Below are 16,614 nucleotides of genomic sequence, written 5' to 3'. Positions count from 1 at the left end.
GTGGGCCATGGCCGCTGAACCTGCGCGTCCGGAGCCTGTGCTCCACAACGGGAGAGGCCACAACAGTGAGAGGCCCGCGTACCGCAAAAAAAACAAAAAAACAAAAAACCAACTAATTATAGAGCTACCGTATTATCCAGCAATCCCACTCCTGGGCATATATCCAGAGAAAACTGTAATTTGGAAAGGTACATGTACCCCAGTGTTCATTGCAGCTCTATTTACAATAGCCAGGAGATGGAAGCAACCTAAATGTCCATCGACAGATGTATGGATAAAGAAGGTGTAGCACATATATACAATGGAATATTACTCAGCCGTAAATAAAGAACGAAATAATGCCATTTGCAGCAACATGGATGGACCTCGAGATTATCATACTAAGTGAAGTAAGTCAGACAAAGAAAGACAAACATCATATGATATCGGTTATATGTGGACTCTAAAAAAATGGCACAAATGAACCTATTTACAAAACAGAAATAGAGTTACAGATGTAGAAAACAAACTTATGGTAAGAGGGGGAGGGATAAATTGGGAGATTGGAATTGACATATACACACTACTATATATAAAATAGATAACTAATAAGGATCTACTGTATAGCGCAGGGAACTCTACTTAGTACTCTTTAATGACCTATATGGGAATAGAATCTAAAAAAGAGTGGATATATGTATATGTATAAGTGATTCACTTTGCTGTACAGCAGCAACTAACACAACATTGTAAATCAACTATAATCCAATAAAAATTAATTTTAAAAAATGTTTATATAGAGTATTCTATGAACTTTTTTGAATTGATTTAAACTTTCTATGAAGATCCATGTGTAGAACACACATTGCAAAAAGTACTTATAATCATCTTTTTTTTTCTCCCCTAAATATGATTTTGCTAAAAATAATCATGTAGGTGGCTGAGCAAATATGCTTCCTTTGGAAAATTTGAAATTTTACTTTGAACAAGAAACCATGCAACTGAAATGAGTTCTCTGGCAAAAACAAGAACAAAAACAGAAAACACACTGACAATATGCAGTAATATATTACAAAGGATTCTAATTTTTTTCTAGACTTTTTTTTCTTACAAAGTTTAGTTTGCATAATTTTAACTAAGTGTTCCCAAAGCATAATAACTCCTAAATATTTATACCTGTAGTATTGATTCTCAAGTCTTTGGATTTACAGAACACTCCACTTTTCCCCTCTAGGTTTTACATCATAGTTTAGAAAAGAAAAGGAAATATAACACAGTTGTTCTTACAAGCACATTCATTTTCAAACAATGTTTAAAACTCAGAACTTGTATTCATTCTTTTGGCAATTCAGCATTTTCTCTAAGGCTTAGAATTGAAATTTTGGGAAGACAGCCTAGGAGATTAATGACTCCAGTTCACATACCACATACCAACCCAACTGCATGTACACAGCCATTGGTGTCTGCCCACTTGCACTTCTCTTAGAACTGCTGCTGAGCAGGTCATCAGGATAAGGTGGAAAATGCGCTAGCTTAGAAATCTAATACTGCCATTAATTAGCAGTGCAACTCTGGAGTTACCTTCTCTGTGCTTCAATTTCTTCCCCTGACAAGTGAAGGATAGCTAAGTGATTTCCGTACTGGATGTTAATTATGGTTGACTTCCTAACAACACAAGAAAAGAAACTGATAAGACATTGTACTTACCAACATAGATGAAAAGGCCTAGATGAAAAGTTAGAAGATGGAATTGAGGAGGATTCAATGATGATGATGATGATGATATTGATATACATTGTGATTAACTAGGTTTTTCCCCCCAGGAATGCAAGAGTGGTTCCATTTCAGAAGAATGTACTGATGATTTAATAAATTTTAAAAGAAAATGAATCTGATAACACCCATAGATACCCATAGGAAAAAAGCACTTGATAAAGTTCAACTCTTATTCATGATAACTCTCGGTTAACTAGAATTAGAAGGCATCTTTAACCTGATAAAGGGCATCTGCAAAATAGCACAGAAAATATCATAGTTAATGGTGAGCTATTAGAAGATTTTACTTAATTAATAATGGAAATAGAGATTAAAATTTTTAACAGGGAAAGTAAAAACCAATACTGTTCTCATTTGCAGTAAAACTTCCTATTGAAATGATCCAGTACTTATTCCTTGCACCCCTTTTTCAATTTTTAGTTACTAGTGCATGGCTTTAAAAACCATCTATATTCCAGAGATTCCCCCATTTATATGTCCAACCATAAATTCTCTCCTAAACTCTAAACTATTTAATAGCTTTAACTTGGGAGTCTCATCAGGAGGCTAATTAAAACTCTTGATGTTTCCAAAATAACCCCACTCCACTTACACTCTTCCTGCTCAGTGAATGGCAATTCTGCTTTTCCATTTGCTCTGGTAAAAAACACCTTGGATCAGAATCAACATCAACAGTGGTAAGCCATGTTGATAGAATCTGCCCTCGATATGATGTGATGAAAATGGCACTTTCCTCTGTAGTCTTCGTCCCCAAGACCCATAATCCTGAGGGATGGTGAGAATAAAGATACATTCTACAACATCCCTGACCACTATTCCTCAGAACTGTCAGGCTCATCAAAAGTAAGGAAAGTCTGAGAAACTATTACAGCCAAGATGAGTCTAAGGAGACAACGCCAACTAAATGTAATGTGTTGTGGAAACAAAGGCCACCCAAAGGAGAACAAGAAGAGGCTCTTTGCTCAGAGCTTGCAAGGGAGTCAGCCATCACCACTTTTGTTTGGCAGAGACTCAAAGGCAGGCAGTGGAGTAGTAAAGCTTTTAGGGGAAAGAAGGGAAGGCTTCAGGTATGCCCTGATTAGAGGCTGTGGCATGAGGAAGCTGTAGGTGAGCTATCTAGAAGCCCAACATTCTTTGTGATTGGTTAGGAGGACATATTTGGCTTTCTCTGGTTGGTCCTAAATTGGAAGCTGTCAGTTATTAATCAACTCTTGGCCATTTGGGGCTGATTGCTGCAGGGGTTACTATTTGGCTTCCTGGGCAGGTTGCTATAGGTTGCAGGTCAGAGTTCTATTTTTATATGTGGTCTGGCCGTTGTCCATTTATATATTCAGTCTCTCAGAAGTATCCTGGATGAGATCTTGGAACTGAAAAAGGACATTAGGTAAAAACTAAGGAAATCCAATTAAAAGCATGACTTTAGTTAATAATATAACAATATTGGTTCATTAATTGTGACAAAGGCACCATACTGATGTAAGATGTTTTAGTGATAGAGGAAACTGGGTGTGGAGGTATAACAGAACTCTGTACTATCTTCTTAATTTTTCTGTGAATCTAAAACTGTGCTGAAAACTAAAGTTCATTTAAAAGCAGCAACACCTTAGAGATATCCTTGACTCCTCCCTTCCCTCACCCCTCCACATCCAATCCTTTCGCAAATTCTTAGTATTGACCCCACCCCTCTGCTGTACCGGTGTCACCTTAGCCAACGTCATCACTTCTGCCTTGGAAATCTTCACTAGTTTCCTAAGGGCCCAACTGCTTCCACTCCAGGCTATGTGATACTTTTCCACAGAGCTTTACTGTGGTCTACAAAGCAACAGAAAGCTTCAACAGGTTTGGGGGCCCGATGAATATGGTTGGTGGAGGAAGGAGAGCTGTCAAATCGTATTTCTAATGACTGGATCAAATACAGTCCCTATAAAAGTCAGCAGTTGGCTCTTTTCAGGGACTGGATCCTACAAGCATAGCGCTGTCTTGCTTAGAAAGTATAAATTCCGATTTTTATTTCAGATGGTAAACATTTTTTTAAAGTTTGAGTCGACATGTTTTTTTCATTAGTAATATATACACACAGTACAAAATTCAAAGTTATAGAAAAGTGTGTAATGCCAAGTTTCTCTCATAAGTCTATACTCTAACCGCATTGTTTTTCTCCTTGGAGACAACCACTGCTCTGAATCTCACAAGCACACGTAATGCATACTCTTTTTCTTGTGTTTTTTACACAACTGGAAATACACCATATATACTATATTATACCTCATTGCTCGGTGTGTGTGTGTAAATACTGCATGCACATGAGTGTACACATACATGTGCACGAGACAGGCCTGGGACCCTTTGCCGCAGTGCTGCAATGCTTGCACCTGGACAAACGTCAAGCAACAAAATACAAAGAAACTATAAGGGACTAAAAATAACTGTGTGCAGCTGGGGAAAATTATGGACAACAAAATACAAGAAAGACCAAAAAGCCCAACTGCCACTTCTGAAGAGCCAGGATCAAAAGCAGGGGGTCGGGAGCAAAAGCAGGGTACTGTGCACGCCCCCTGCACACAGCACCCCAAAGGGGTGGGCAAACCGTCTAATCTACCCTTCTGGCCCGACCCCTGGACACACTCCAACCCTCACCCCTTATAAGGAACAAACTCACCCCCACTCAGGCAGCGAGCAAGCAAGGGAACCTGTTATTTGTTCTCGCTCCCCCCAATAAAGCCTTGCTTGAATTTGTTGTCTGGCCTCTGATCAATTTCTACTGATTAAGGAGGCCAAGAACACCGGTCAGTTAACATACTTGGTGGCAACCACGAAGGGACAATTGTCCCCTTCCCAGGACAGACTCTGGGCACCTCCAGGACCACTGAACGCAGATTCCCTGTGGGTAGCAAGCAGCCTCCTGAACCTCTTGTTTCAGCATCACCACGTTTGGTATATCTGCCTACCTGGCCCCTGAGGGCCTTAGTACCCTCATTCAGGCAACGCTTTCCCCCTCTCCTTTGTTCTTTTTTCTCTCACCATCCCTTTCCGTCTCCTGAAAACTCTCTACTCCTCCTCTCTCTCCTCTTCTACTTCTATCCTATCCTTCAGAGAGAGTGGATGTCGGGCAGCTACAGCATCACTCCCCTCAGCTTGGGAGACCTGCTCCCTCTGGCCGGCAATGGCTCACCTTGACAGGTGGCAAGCAGAGGTGGGAGAGGCCTGCCTGACACCGTGCAGATCCTGGTCCAGCAGACTCTCCCTGAGCTGAGATTTGAGAGAGTGATAGAGGTTCAAACCTCATATCATGTAGTGGCTGGAAGTCTGATCATCCCAATATCCTCAGCTTTATTTTCCTGCCACTAAGAGAAGTCCTGGTGGGAATGGGCTGAAGTAGCAGATTTCTATATACTGGAGTATGCCTGGGTTAGAGTCCCACAGATGACGTACAACTGACTGTTTCTGGGCTTGATCACACCAGTGGGCAGTGGACAGGGTGCTCCCTCCTTCGCTGGCCCTTTCTGGAAACACACAGGTTGGTGCCTGAATAGACACCCACAGGGGGCGGATTGAAACAGCAGTCTCTCTCTTTCTGCCTCTTTCTCTTTTTCAGTCTTTTGTGTCCCTTCTCCCTTTACCTCTCCCTTGTTCCTCACCCTTACACTCCCATCCCCTTCATCCTGAAGACTCCTTGTTTGTGTCTTTAAGTTTTGTCATTGGCATCTTTGTTTGTGATGTAGTTTTGTCTGTCTAGCTGCTCCTGCAGTCTCTGCTGACATGGTGGGGCACAGTGCAGTACTTAAGACTTGAAATACAAACACAGCTCACATTGCCTGCGACTCCAGCCTTGGTTTACTTAGTGGGATTTTAAAGAACAAAAAGGAAAGGAGAGGGGCTTGCATCTCTCTCCTCTGCCTTTGCAATGTAACTATTCTGCCTGGGCTCTCAGGAACTACCTGATTCATCTGTAATCCCCTAGACTGAGGGGAAAAAAAGGGCCATTTTCAATTCAAGTGGGAAAACTATGAGATCTCTAGTTCTGTAGAAATTGGCTTTTTTGTCTTAATTTTGTGGGTTTAATTAATACAGACCTGTCTTTAGAGTCATCATCATTAAGTACAATACATTCATTGTACCTAAGATGACTGCAAGTCAATAAGTACATATTGTTTCTGTTATCAGATCTGTCAACAAGGAAAATTGCCTGATATGATTAAACTTTTAAGTAAATATAACTGGGATAAGAGCTTTTTGGTTAACTCGATAGGAATAATTATGTTTTGGAAATGTCCATCTAAAATAGTCTCTCCAAATTTTAGTAACTTGAAACTAAGTTAAGTTAAATGATAGGAATCCATTGCATATCCAGGCCATTTCAAGTAAAACAAAATATTGGAACATTAACTGCTAAGCAGGTCTAAATTTACTACTACCACTTTTGTTTTCTTGTAAGAGGGAAGCTAAAGATGTTTGGGTTTATTTGACACGTCTTGAGCCACATTAAGGAAAGAACTTGTGCTTTGGGAAGATACATGTTTCTAGAGGTTATGGGATATTCCAATCAGGGAATGCTAATATAAAAGACAGTTCATGGTTGCTTAAGGAAAGTAGGATGTGTGTTTTCAAAAAAGAAGGTATGAGGAATGGAAATATATTTTGTTAAAAGGAAAAAGGAGACTTTTTGTCCTGAAACTGGTTATTTCTGAATGGAAAGAATAAGGGACAGGACAATATGGTTACAGAAAGTTGCAGAAGGTTTGCGGAAAAGGAATATTGGGAAAAGAATTTTTTATGTGGTCAGGACTTTCTAAGGTTGGATTAATTTAATTAGCAAAATGGTTTTTATTAAGAGTAGGCTGATACAAGACTGGATTTGGTTTCTCTCTCTCATAAGAGAACAAAGTTTTCGTGGAATAATGCTTTTTATAACAGATCTTGTGAGTTCCTGTACCTTTAAGTGATCTGTATTTACTTTTGAAAATCTTTTTTCCCCTTAACTCAACGCATAAGTACTGTTTCACAGCTACCTATGATCCTATCTGACCGGGTGTTTTAAAACTTTCTGAACTTTTTGACAGGCTTCCCAAATATCAAATTCTAATTAAAGTTCTTTTGACTTCCAGTTAATTTTGGGATGATTCAAGGGGCCCCTGGAGCATCACAAAGAGAGATCCTAAACTAATTGGATTCATTTGGTATGTTAAATTACATGGGACCCATTGTGAAAACTCGCTGTTGCCTGTGTCAGATGGAATCACCAGGCTCTCCCCAATTTTATGATAGCCGCCAAACAGATAAGGGATAGCCGCCAATCGCACACCTTACTCTATGTCCAAAAAAAAAAAAAATCTCCTGTGGGAGTACTCCCACCTCTAGGCCCTCAGGTCCTGACCCCCGTGGCATTTTCCAATTCCCGACTCCAATTCCTCCAGGAGTTCCTTTTTACACCTCTAGGACCCTCTTCACTTCAGGCCTTGGCAGCCCAGACACTGTTACAGGTTACATATTGGGCTGGCCACTTCCAAGTAGCCAACATCCTAGGTTTTATGAATGCTCAATCTCAAGAAATACCCCCAGCATAGGGAAACATTATAGGACAAAAGCCTCCCGGAAAATGTTTCCAGGATGCTGGACATCATTTCTAGGAGCACTCTTTCTCGGTTGCAGGTTACTCGACATGGGAGGATTCTCTTCTAAGCCAGAAGAAGCACCTCTGAAGCGTATCCTTAAAAATTGGAAATTTTTCAAAACAGATGTGCTGAAAAGAGAAAAACTTAAACTCTACTGTAACATTGCCTGGCCCTTATATAAGTTGGGGAATGGAGAAAAATGGCCTGAAAATAGGTCTCTAAATTATAATACAATCTTGCAATTGGATCTGTACTGTCGCAAGATGGGAAAATGGACTGAGGTTCCCTACATTCAAGCGTTCATGGTCCTTTACCAAAACCCCGTTCTATGCGGCTCCTGTAATCAAAAGCCTGAGGAATCAGAAAACACTCCCGATGTTTTAGGTGATCCCCTTCTAACCTTCCCCAGCTCTCAGGAGGGAAACTAAGCCCCACCTACTTCCCTGGAGCCACCTACTTCTCCCGGTTCCTCTGACCAATTGGAAACTCTGCCTCCCTATATCCCTTTATATCCTCTCTTGCCCCAGGAGGGAGAGACTAGTCCCTCCAGGGTAACTTGTAGTGGAACTTCCTGTCACCTAGGATCAGGTTCAAAGTTAGCCTCCATCTCTGCCCCACAAGGTCTTTACGCCGTTCGGGAAGTAGCTGATGGGAACGGAGGGATTACTAGAGTGCATGTCCCCTTCTCAATGGGAGACTTAGGAATCTGTAAGGAGAAGTCTGGCAGATTCACAGAGAACCCTGACAAGTTTAGGGACAAATTTATCAGGCTGGGGTTGACATTCTCTCTCACCTGGCAGGACATCATGGTTATTCAAGCCCACTGTTGCAACCTGGATGAAAAGGAGCATATACTGAGAAAGGCCAGGGAACACACAGTTGGCCTACTGGTCACCAGTCCACACCGTCGACAATTTATCCGGCAGGTGGGGATGGAATCCCAGAACATGACCCGCCCTGGGAATATGAAGATCTCCAGGCTAGGATGAGACAGTACATTACTAGTCTATCAGCAGGAATGAAAAGGTGCATGGTGAAGCCTGTAAATTACAATAAGGTCCAAGAGGTTACACAGGAAAAAGATGAAAACCCGGCAGTCTTCCTGAGCCGAGTGACAGAAGCATTCAGGAAGTACACCAATACAGACCCTAGGTCCGTGGAGGGGAGGACACTGTTGGCTATGCATTTTATCAGCCAGGCTACTCCTGATAGCAGGAGAAAATTACAAAAGCTTGAGGCTGGGCTCCAAACCCCATTGTCAACCTTGGTAGAGGAGGCCTTCAAGATCTATAACAACTGAGACTTAATGGAGGAGAAAACGCAGCTTTTGGCTGCTCTAATCCACCCACCACCTCGAGAGGACCCTGGAGGGCCAAGAAGGCTGGACAGACCACCAAAGAAGCTGCCTGGGCCTGAACCAATCTGCCTTTTGTCAGTGCTCCTTGAGGGGGCACTGGAGGGGAGAATGTCCTGAGTGCCCTCCTGTGGGATACCCGAGGGGCAATGCTGGCTGGCCCCAGTTCCTTGCAAATCTCTCGGATGAGAGATGCCCGCGCGCTGACTGATGGGGCCCAAGCGCCTGCCCGGCTCCAGAGCCCACTCTATCCATCCTCATCACTCCAGTGGTGCCTCGGTTCACCCTCAATGTGGCAGGTAGGAAAACCAAATTTCTTGTAGCCACTGGGGCCACCTGCTCCGTTCTGACTTGGCCAGCTGGCCCCCTCTCCAACCATGACTGTATTGTGAAGGGATCTGATGGACAGCCAAAGGCAGGGCGATTTATGTCTCCCCTTGCCTGCGAAATCAGGTCCATTATTATTACTCACTCTCTTTTGTATATGCCAGAATGCCCTGTCCCCCTCCTCGGAAGAGATTTGCTAAATAAATTAGGAGCCAGTGGATTCTTAGGACAGGGTGAAGCCCAAGGAGATAGAGAATTCAAACAGAATGCATCTATTGATAGCCCCAGGTGACCCACCTGCTAGTCATCAAAATATTCCCCAAGACATCCCCCAAGAAATTAGCGAACGAGTAGATCCTGCATTTGGGGATACCTCGGTGCCAAGAAGGGCAAAATGTCTTCCCTCAATAAAAGTAAGTTTAAGGCCTGGGGAAAAATACCTCTGGAAAAGACAATATCCTTTAAAAGTCTGAAGCCCTGAGGGGAACCAACTGCTGCTCAGCAAATTCCTAAAACACGGACTCCTTAGGCCTTATCAATCCCTTTGCAACACCCCGATCCTCCCCGCTCAGAAGCATAATGGGGAGTATCGGTTTGTGCAAGACTTACAAGCAGTGCATGAGGCAGGCATCCCTATTCACACATCGGTGCCAAATCCACGCACCCTTGTCACCCAAGTGACAGGGAGCATTCAGTATTTCTCTGTTTTGTACCTCAAAGATGCATTTTTCTCTATTCCCCTACATCTGGACTCTCAATACCCTTTTGCCTTTGAATGGAGGGACCCTGACACCCTGCAGGCTACCCAATATAGCTGGACAGTGCTTCCGCAGGGCTTTTGGGACAGCACCCATCTTTTTGGAAACGTGTTAGCAAGGGAACTGAGGGAACTGGGCCTTGAGAAGGGAACTCTGTTACAATATGTTGACAATTTGGGGCTTCCCTGGTGGAGCAGTGTTTAAGAATCTGCCTGCCAATGCAGGGGACACGGGTTCGAGCCCTGGTCCGGGAAGATCCCACAGGCCACGGAGCAACTAAGCCTGTGCACCACAACTACTGAGCCTGAGCTCTAGAGCCCGCGAGCCACAATGACTGAGACCACGTGCCACAACTACTGAAGCCCGCGCACCTAGAGCCCATGCTCCGCAACTAGAAAAGAGAAGCCACCACAATGAGAAGCCCGTGCACCGCAGTGAAGAGTAGCCCCTGCTCGCTGAAACTAAAGAAAGCTGGTGCACAGCAACAAAGACCCAACACAGCCAAAAATAAATAAATAAATAAATAAACAAATTTATTTACTTTTAAAAATCTTAAAAAAAAAACAAACCAATATGTTGACGATTTATTGATAAGTAGTGAGACCAAAAAGATTCAGATCAAAATACTGTTAGGGTCCTAAGTTTTCTGGCAAAAAGGGGATACGAAGTCTCTCCAACCAAGGCTCAGATCTCACAGCAACGGGTTCAATATTTAGGATTTGTTTTGACCCCAGGGGCGTGAGCCCTGGCCATAGATCAAAAAACAGCAATTAGTGCATTACCATCTCCAACCACAAAGAGGCAACTCTGAGGCTTTCTTGGGATAGCTGGGTTCTATCGTATCTGGATTCCAAATTATGGCCTTATAGCAAAACCCCTATATGAGGCTCTAAAAGGAGAAGAAAGGGAACCCCTTCAATGGAATAGGACCACCATGGGCCTTTGAGACTCTCAAGACTGAGTTGAGTAAAGCACCAGCACTGGGGCTTCCAAATTTGGACAGCCCTTCACCGTAAACATTCACGAGAGGTCAGGGAGAGCACCAGGGGTCCCAAAAGCTGGGAACAGATCAGAGACCAGTGGCTAACTTTCCAAAACAACTAGACTCAGTGTCCCTGGGATGGCCAAGCTGCCTGAGGGTAGTAGCAGCCACAGCCCTGTTGGCTAATGAGGCTTCCAAGCTTATCCTGGGACAACACTTAGATGTGTTAACCCCTCATCAGGTACAAAAGACATCATTGGTTAACTGGAGGACGGTTAACAAAATAGCAGGCCCTCCTAATGGACACCCCCGCCATTCACTTAAAGGTGTGCCAAACCCTGAACCCAGCAACTCTGCTTCCAGCGGCCAAGAGTGGAAGCTTAGTGCATCAGTGTATAGAGACCATAGAACAAACTTACTCCAGGAGGTCTGATCTTCTAGATGAGCCTCTTGACAGCCCTGAGGTCGAAGGTTTACTGATGGGAGCAGTTCTGTAGAAATGGGAACCCGAAAGGCGGGGTATGCCATAGTTAGTCTAGATGAAGTCATAGAAGCCAAGGCCCTGTCACCCCAGCCATCAGCCCAGAAGGCTGAACTAATTGCATTAATGAGAGCTTTGCAATCAGGGAAGGATAAGAAATTAAATCTTTTTACTGACTCTAAGTATGGGTTCCACGTGCTATAAGCTCATGCCACCATTTGGAAAGAAAGAAGAATGTTAATCGCTAGAAATTCCCCCATAAAACACAGATTTGATTCTGGCTCTTTTAGAAGCAGTGCAGCTCCCGACCCAGGTGGCAGTAATCCGCTGTAGGGGCCATCAGAGGGATGGATATTTTGTGAGCCAAGGGAACAGCAAAGCTGATCAAATTGCAAAACAGGCAGCTCGACTGCAGGAGCCTGAGCAAGTTATAGCCCTAGTGGCTGGCCCCCTTGAACTCCCTAGCCTTCCCCAGTATTCCCCACAGGAACAAGAAAATGCTGAGAAATGGGGCTATGAGAAGGGAAGCACAGGCTGGTATAAAAAGGAGGATAAGGTTCTAATCCCTGAGGCCCAACAGTGGAAACTCACTAAGAGCTTACATAATGCCACCCACTATGGGAGGGATGCATCATGGGACTTGATGCAAAAGGCTTTTTCAGGGATAGGGCTTAAAAGGACAGTAAAACAAGTAATGCTTGCCTGTGATTTATGTGCCCATAATAACCCATAGGCCCATCCAATCCCCCCTTCAATACTCAGGTCAATTCAGTGCCTAGGGGACAAGCCCGGGGGAAGACTAGCAGTTAGATTTCACCCCAAATGCCCCATGATCAGGATATAAATACCTTCTGGTGTTTGTTGATACTCCCATGAGATGGGTTGTAGCCTTCCCCACCCAATCTGAAAAGGCCATGGAAGTCTGTAAGTCTTTTTTAAAAAAAGAAAGAATTCCTCAGTTTGGACTTCCAATGGCCCTCCAGAGCGATAACGGCCCTGTTTTATAGACAAAATCATACAGGGGCTCACGACGGCCCTAGGGATAGGCTACATGCCACACACCTCTTGGCACCCCCAGTCTTCAGGGAAGGTAGAGAAAATGAAGCATACTTTAAAGAAAACCTTAGCAAAGCCCTGCCAAGAAACTCATGCACCCTGGACAAACTTGCTTCCTGTTGCACTCCTCAGGGTCTGTGTAGCCCCCAGGAGTGGCCTGAGGTTTAGCCCATTTGAAATGACCTATGGGGGGCCTTTTCTTACTACTGATGTTCTACCGGATGAGGATGTGAACCAGGCCCTGAGATATATTCTTAATCTAGGACAAGTTCAGAAGGCAATCCAGGACTAGGCCCACAAGGCACTGCTGGCTCCCACTAAAAATACAGAGGAAGGAGCAGTTCCTTCACAAATAAACCCCAGGGACCAAGTTCTTCTTAAAACCTGGAAAGAGGGGTTCCCTGAAGACCAACTATTGCCAGGATGGAAGGGCCCCTGTAAAGTAATTTTACCTACCCTCACTGCTGTCAGACTGCAAGGGATATCTAGTTGGGTACATTTGCCTAGACTAAAGCTTTTACCTTCACATGTCACAAGAGAAGAACAATACACCTGTGAGCCAGTGGAAAACCTGAGATGCCTATTCAAAAGACAGTCCCCATCGACAGATAGTTTGTGTGATAACTAATACTTCCTGCTGCACCCGGGTCAACGAGACAGGACAGGTAGAAGTTAATATGAAGGAGATATATGCCCGGGGCAGAGCAGCTTCACAATTTTGTCAGGGGCGATATCGCATCCACTGCCTGGTCAACAGTTAAGGAAGCTCAAAGTTAACCTGGTTCCTTCCCTTTCTGGGCCCTTTAATGGCTATTGTTCTTCCCCTTTTTAGCCCTTGTTTGTTTAACCTTCTGGTTAAGTTTGTGTCTTCTTGGCTCCAACAGTTTGAAGTAAGGCTCATGATGGCTCAAGGAATTCAGCCCATTCCAGCAGAGAGTGGCCCAGATCCCTACAGTTTCTTGGAACAGTCAGTGAGGGACTTCTACACCTCTGGGGTAGGCTAGGGTCTGTGTCCCCTGTCTAGCAGGAAGAAGTTTCAGAAGAAGAGACCTTCGGCCCCTTACCACTTAAAAATACGCGTGTAGAGTCTCTTGGGGGAATAAGACAAGTCTGGGACCTGGGACCCTTTGCTTCAGTGCTGCATTGCTTGCACCTGGACAAATCTCTCTTCGGGCAACAAAATACAAAGAACTGTAAGGGACTAAAAATAACTGCATGCATGTGCAGCTGGGGAAAATTATGGACAAAAAGACACAAAAAAGCCCCAAAAGTCCAACTGCCACTTCTGAAGAGCCAGGAGCAAAAGCAGGGGTTCAGGAGCAAAAGTAGGGTACTGCGCACGCCCCGTGCACACAGCACCACAAAAGTGTGGCAACCCACCTAAGCCACCCTTCCAGCTAGACCCCCTGGACATACCACTACCCTCAGCCCATATAAGGAACCAGCTTGCTCCCCCACCAAGAGAGCAGGTGAGCAAGGGAAACTGTTATTTGTTCTCGCTCCTCCCTGCTGCAGCAGGGGCCTCAGTAAAGCCTCGCCTGAATTTCTTGTCTGGTCTCTGATCAATTTCTATTGATTAAGGAGGCCAAGAACCCTGGTCGGTAACACATGCATGGGCACACACGCGCGCGCGCGCACACACACACACACACACACACACACACACACACACCTTGGAGCTATCTCCACATCACTCATTTCCGCTACTTCATTTATAAAGAGCTAGATATGCTTCCATTGAACAGATTAGATTGCCAATAATTTCTTTAACTTGTACCAATTCCTGACCATGTAGTTCATTTCAATCTTCTGCTAATACCAGCAATGCTATGTTGATTCTATTTGGATACATGTCATTTTGCACATGTACAAGCATAGCTGTAGAATAAATTCCCAAAAGTAGAGTTACTTGATCAAGTAATATATCTTTGGAATTTTGAGAGATATTGCCAAATTGCTCTCCATTGGGGATGTATTGATTTATACCCTCACCAGTAAGGTATGAGGCCTGCTTCTCTTCTCCTTCTCCAGCTAAGGTTTGTTATCAAATATTTGAATCTTTGTTGATTTACAGGTAGAAAATAGATCCCTTTGCATTTATCTTATGAAGAGTAAGATTAAGCATGTTGTTTTTTGTAAAAGTCACTTGGATTTATTTTGATGTGATCTCTGGGCTTACATTATATTATTGATTTTTAAAAATTAGTTTATAGGAGTTCTTTATACAATAAAGAAATTAAACCTTTATATATAGTACATATTGCAAATATTTTGCCTTCTTTGTCATTTGGGTTCTGACTTTGTGTGTGTATGTGAGTTTTGCCATGCAGAATATTTTTTATCTTTCTAAAATCAAATTTATTAGATCTTTACGATCAGTTCTTCTATATTACAATAAAACTCAGATGACATTTTAATTGAGATCCTATCAAATAGATTGCATTAAAGAAAACTGGCATCTTTATAATGCTTTGTCTTCTTATCCAAACTCTTTTTATGTGCCCTGACAACATTTTATTTTTAAAAAATATATACTAGAACTTAAATACTTCTTCATAATTTTTTCTTAAGTATTTTATCTTTTTCTTGCCATTTTCAATAGTCTTTTCTTCTATTGCATTTTCTAATTGATTACAGCTTTTATATAAGAAGCCTATTTATTTCATCATATTAATTTTGTCACCAGTCACCTTACTGAATTGGCTTGTTTCCAACAGCCAATGAATTCATTTGCTTTTGTTTACCAGTTCTGTACGATATTTATACTTCTTATTTATTTCTATCATCTAACTTTCTTAAATTGACTAAGGTTTTATTTGTGTCCTAAAAAATGTCCAGTTAACTCCAGTGTTTTATGGGTATGTAAAAAGAATGTAAAGCCATGGAACTTAATTCCATGCAAAACTCTCGTAACTATCTATTATTTATATTATTTACGTATTCTATTGACAAACTTATTTCTTATTCACTTGCTATGTCATGGACTGAGATATTGGAATTAAAATCTCCTGTAACTAAAGTGTCTCTATTGTCTCTTTGTTTCCTGTAATTTTTGCTTTAATTATTTTGATACAATGTTGTTTGATTAATAGGTATTCCTAATGATGAGATCATCGAGGTGAAGTGTATCCTTTATCATTTTCTTCACATTTGCCTGATAAGACTTTGCTCGTCCTTTAATTTTCAATTTTTATGAGTTATTTTATCTTAGGTATATCTCCTGAATTTGAAAATATAATTAGGCTTTGTTTTATGATTCAGTTTGAGATTCTTTTCTTTCAATAAGGAGTTAATCAACTTACTTTTATTTATGTGACATAAATGTTTAGTTTTCATCCAATATATTATCATATTATGTTTTCTGTTATATTGATTTTCTTTTTTATATTTCATTATATTGCCTATAATGTTTTGTACATGTGTGTAATGCCTGATAATTTAGAGTTTATGTTTTTGTTCTAATAATTACCTTTATAATTATTATTTATGTGACATATTTGACCCTCTGTGTAACACCTATTGACTGCCTACTGTGAATAAAGATGAAACCAGTGTAAGCCTTTGGCCTTTTCTTACTGCTACCATCCACTTTTAGTTGATTATATATTTTTGATAGTAACTACCTTTGTATTTTTAAATCACACACATTACTTGATTTATTGGCTTAATACAATTCCCAAGACCCTTCCTAGTCTTCCAGTCTGTATCTCCAACCTCAAACCCTTACACTCAATCTGAGAGGCAAAATCAGAGCCTAGGACAAGCCAGAAACCCGGCCCATGCAGCAGAACATCGGAGCAGGGAAAATATTGTACAACAACCAGTGGCTGTGGGCAATTCTGAGATCTTATAGTTGCAGAAATTTGGGGAAAGAGGAGCAAGCAGGCATTATGGGAAACAATGCTTTTCAATTAAGTTTCGAGAAGCAAAATTAAATGGGTTTTGCTTTTGAGAAAATTCATGAAAACGAAGTACTCTAAGGAATTTGTGAAATTAGAGCCTGTGAAGGGGGTCAGTGAAACAGAGATCATGTTCTGAACATGGGGTTTCAGCTTCTATTATCTAAAGAAAAGAGGCTGCTTCTGGTTGTAAAGCTCAATATATTGTACTTGAAGATTAGAAGGAAATATGAGCTTTGCTTCTTTACAATGCCGAAGGTTGATCTCCTTGTTAGATGATTTTCTGCTTCAGCTGTACTTTTGATTCTGCGCTGCTCCTGGAATTTCTTGCCCCATTCTGTCCTGCAACATTTAGTAACTATTAAGTACTAATATCCACAAAAGAAAGAA

This window comes from Physeter macrocephalus, chromosome 8 (genome assembly GCF_002837175.3).
Source record: "Physeter macrocephalus isolate SW-GA chromosome 8, ASM283717v5, whole genome shotgun sequence".
NCBI classification, from domain to species: domain Eukaryota; kingdom Metazoa; phylum Chordata; class Mammalia; order Artiodactyla; family Physeteridae; genus Physeter; species Physeter macrocephalus.
Note: the sequence above shows the minus strand (reverse complement) of the source record.